Below are 4802 nucleotides of genomic sequence, written 5' to 3'. Positions count from 1 at the left end.
CAGCCATTTCCCCCTTTTACAAACACATTTTTTACAAAGACCACCTTTTTTTTCCGCTCTCTTTCTCTCTTTTCCCCCTCTTATATATACTAACAAGGCTTGAATTGTGTTGCATGCTGCAGAGAACAGACCCCCTTCACCCGGGCAGAATAACCCAGTGGCTTTTCAGAGCACTATATATAGAAATCTACTCTTCTCCATGGGCAGCTCTAAGGATTAAGTGAGGAATGCAATTTGGGTCACGATGCTCATGTTTGCAACTACAAGGATGCCTGAAGGGTCAGAGAGGGCATGCCAGGAGGCTGTTAGCTGCACTGAAAGACACAATACACCGCAAAGTTTGGGTCAGGCCAAGCTGGTTCTGCACAGGAAGCATTTCTCACCTCCCAGCCCTGGAGACCTTATGTGTCAGACCTGGAGACAGAAGGATCCCTGAGGGCAGCCAGCATTGCACATAGATACGAGCCGGCATGCATGACCGTGTGATGCTGGAAGGGCATCATGTACAGCTGGGGAAGGTGCCTTCAAGCTTTGAGTGGTTTTCTGACAGAGCACAGAGCCTATTGAGAGACTGCGCCTCTTTCCTTGCTGAGTCATTTAATTTCCAGTCATCAGCTTAATTTCCCAGAAAGGTTTTAACAAATTCCCTCTTATCTATTGAGACTGCAGGTTTCTCACGGTAGTGTTGGCCCATGGTTTCCATGCATGAGATGCAAAGGAGAGTGGTGCATTACTCAAATATACGTTAACCCTTCCTGACATATAGTCACTGGGGGTATATAGCCCATCACATCGATGAGAGAGTCGCTTCTGTCCCTCAGAGAACAAACCTGCCTCTTGAGCTCCAGGCAAGAGTAGGCGTCTACATGTTTTCCCTGTGCAGACTGGAGGAAGGAGATTGAAATCCAGGACTAAACAGACTGGAAACTTGACCTCTTTTGGGGGGACAAATATCACTTTTTCCCCCCGCACCAGCCCATGAAATGTGTCTTTTTTAATTTCCTGTAATTTAATTAAGAGAGGAATTCACATTCATTAAATGTTTATCTGCTCAGTAGCCCTTTATGCAACCCAGTCAAAGGGAGTGAATGAAGGTTCTGTAAAGCTCTCCGTCTATCCAAAATAACCTTTATTTCTGCCCCATCGCCACATATTCCTAAACAAACAGTTGAAGCTGCATCTTTCATTTTTTAAACAAGGCATCTCCTGCTTTCCTTCTTCAGCAGATGAATTTCCCGCTTGTGAGCAGGGAAGAGCAGGACATGTGAGGGGGAGAAGCGTGTGTGGAGGGCTGATCCATGGGGCAATATCTAGTAAATTCTGAGTACTGTGGACAATAGGAACCATGTCCTGGGGTCATGCCTGGTGATTAACTGATTGATACCAAATGCAAGCCAGAGATCTGCAGGAACACTGAACACCTCTGTGAACATTCTGATGCAAAATGAGCGTAACTTTTCATCGCTACCTAACCTTACTTTTTGACCTATTTTTTAAAACTGGCCCACAAAGTAGTGGGAAAAAAGTCCAAGGATGGATTTTGTCCCCAGGCGACCATCCGTAACATTCTTGCCAGCCCACCTTTGGCATTACCCACACGGGACACTCCATGCATACGTGCCAGGGCCACTTGACTCACGCGCAAGGGCAGGTGTATGGTTCTGTCCCCAGTGCCAGTAGCTACATCTGTACTGGTGAATGAAACAGGGAACAATGCTGAGCACTGACTTTCATCTGTCTGCCAGCAGCCTCCCAGACAGTTCCTGGGCAATGTCTGGGGTTAGCAGGGCCAGGAACCATTCTCCACAGGCATTTGGGATGTGGTAATCCTGTTGTGGAAGGTAGTGGAATTTGATGGTATGCACGTGCTGCTCCAAGCCCATTGGCCTCCAGACCAGACAACGGTTCAAAGAACATTTAATTTACCATTACTGATGTAGCCTCTACAGCCTGAGAAGCAGAAAGGTCAGAGTCATTGCACAGCGGCTGGGTGGTTGGTGTTTCACAGCTCCAGGGTCCTGGTGAATGCATCTAAGCTGCTGAATAACCTACCACTTTAATTCATATAGATCCTCATCCTAAAGTCATCCATACCGCATGGATGCAAGTTCATTTCTAGGATCTCTGTTGGCATGACTCCACCAGTGTCCTTTAAGAGGAAACCTGAGTACTGTTCTTGACCTTCAAACACCTCCATGTAGACCCATTTCCCACCCTACGTCATGCAGCACACATACTCACTTTCATGCTAGAAACACACTGCTCTAGAGGGCTGTGACACAGTCCTCACAAAACCCGATAATTTGGTCTTAGGATCGCTATGTGAGGACCTGAAAGGCCCATGGCTAAGTGCTGTGGAGTTTGTACACAGTCAGCCTGCTGCACATAGAGCTGACCTCAAACAGGGATCTGAACTATTCCAGGTTCCTTAGCTTGGGCTTCATGTCTTGTGCAGTGTAGACATAACTTGATGATCTTGGAAAAATAACTGACTCAGTTCTTTTATTTTTTTAAGGCTACCTGGTTTTTTACCTAGCTGACTCAGCCTTTCTGTTCTTCATGAAATGGAAAGAGATGGTGGCATTACTGATCATTCATGATTCAATAAAGATAAGCCCAGTTAGGGCAGAGAGTGCATGGGCACTGAGTTAGTACCTAAGGTGGAAGGTATGCACAGGGCAGCTGCTTACCCCATGGCATTACTTTTGGACTATGTTATTTAAGACATGGTCTGCCCATGTTTCTCCCTGACAAAACGGGCTTAATCACAGCTTGAGAAGAGCTCTCCAAACAAAGTGTATTCAAGGTTTATGCTCTGTGCCATCTGGATTCAGCCTGGAGGTGGGACACTTCTGACTCCGTCACCTCCTTCTTCCCCTGAGGTCTTGATTTTCACAGGAGATATGAAACCAAGGGGCAGCCATCCACGGTTATTAAAACACACCTGGTGCCCAGTCACCAGTGGAAGATCACATACACCATAGGCTGGACATGTTATCATAGAATCACAGAATGCTTTGGGTGGGAAGGGACCTTTAGAGCCCACCCAGCCCAGCCCCTGCAGTGCCAGGGACAGCTTTAACCAGAGCAGGGTGCTCAGAGCCCCGTCCAACCTGGCCTGGGATGTTCCCAGGGACGGGGCCTCCACCGCCTCTCTGGGCAACCTGTGCCACTGCCTCACCACCCTCGGTGTAAAAAACTTCTTTCTTATGTCTAGTCTAAATCTATTTTTCTTTAGTTTAAATCCGTTATTCCTTGTCCTGTCACAACAGGCCTTGCTAAAAAGATTCTCCCCATCTTTCCTGTAGGCCCCCTTTAAGTATTGGAAGGTCGCAATAAGGTCTCCTCGCAGCCTTCTCTTCTCCAGGCTGAACAATCCCAACTCTCTCAGCCTGGCCTCATAGGAGAGGTGTTCCAGCCCTCAGATCATTTCTGTGGCCTCCCCTGGCCCCGCTCCAGCAGCTCCGTGTCCTTGTGCTGAGGACCCCAGAGCTGGAGGCAGTGCCCCAGGGGGGTCTGCCCAGAGCGGAGCAGAGGGGCAGAATCCCCTCCCTCGCCCCGCTGGCCACGCTGCTGGGGATGCAGCCCAGGATGGGGTTGGCTTTCTGGGCTGCCAGCGCATATTGCCGGCTCATGTCCAGCTTTTCATCCCCCAGCACCCCCAAGTCCCTCTCTGCAGGGCTGCTCTCCATCCCTTCATCCCCCAGCCTGTGCTGATAGTGGGGGTGCCCCGTCCCAGGTGTTCCTATGTAAGAACTTATGTTCAAACATTGCTGCTTCCTTAAGTCCTGTAATAACAGGATAATAATAATAATAGTATGGACAATCATGGCATCTTTGCAAGGACCTCTACTTCATAATCGATACTGAAAGGAGAGGAACAAAAGTACTAGATCACTCTGACTAACTGAGACACCTCTTTCCCTTGCTGATCGAATTATTTTTACATTTTGTGCCATTTTCACAAAATGGCTGGGGGTGAAATAGTTGTTTATGTACACCATATCCAAAGGAGAGTAGTTGATATTTCTTGTTATGAAGTCCTTCCTCGCTTTGTGTGTTACTCAGGTAGAAATTCCTCTGGAAGTATCAGGAGTTTGATCTGAGCAGAGATTGAGCTAGTGCACCATGCAGGGTGGACAGACCTTGTCTCACAGCTGGCCACAAGAGCCAAACTGAGGTTGCGTGTGATTCGGTGTCTGAATTACACGCAGCACCACTGACCTGGACAAACAAACTCTCCACTGGCCAGTGGTCCAAAAGTGCTGCCAAAAGGTGTAAGGAGAAAAAGCCAGCATGGCCAATGCATCTAGCAAACATATCACGCTGGTGCTTGTCCTGTAGTGGCTACATCCAGAGAGGACAACTGGGGAGCCCTGGTGTGGTGGTTTGACGCTGGCTGGATGCCAAAGTACACACCAAAGCTGCTCTATCACTCCCCTTCTCAACTGGACAGGGGAGAGAAAATATAACAAAAAAGCTCGTGGGTCGAGATAAGGACAGGGAGATCACTCAGCAATTACCGTCACGGGCAACACAGACTTGACTTGGGGAAAAGCAGTTTAATTTACTGCCAATCAAAACTGAGTAGGGTAATGAGAAATAAAACTAAATCTTAAAACACCTTCCCCCCACCCCTCCCTTCTTCCTGGGCTCAACTTCACTCCCAATTTTCTCTACCTCCTCCCCCCGACCAGCGCAGGGGGACGACCCGGACAGGGAATGGGGGTTGTGCCCAGTTCATCAAACGTTGTCTCTGCCGCTCCTTCCTCCCCAGGGCAGGACTCCTCACACTCTTCCCC

This window comes from Pelecanus crispus, chromosome 2, assembly GCF_030463565.1.
Source record: "Pelecanus crispus isolate bPelCri1 chromosome 2, bPelCri1.pri, whole genome shotgun sequence".
Taxonomy (NCBI): domain Eukaryota; kingdom Metazoa; phylum Chordata; class Aves; order Pelecaniformes; family Pelecanidae; genus Pelecanus; species Pelecanus crispus.
This window is presented reverse-complemented; position numbering follows the sequence as displayed.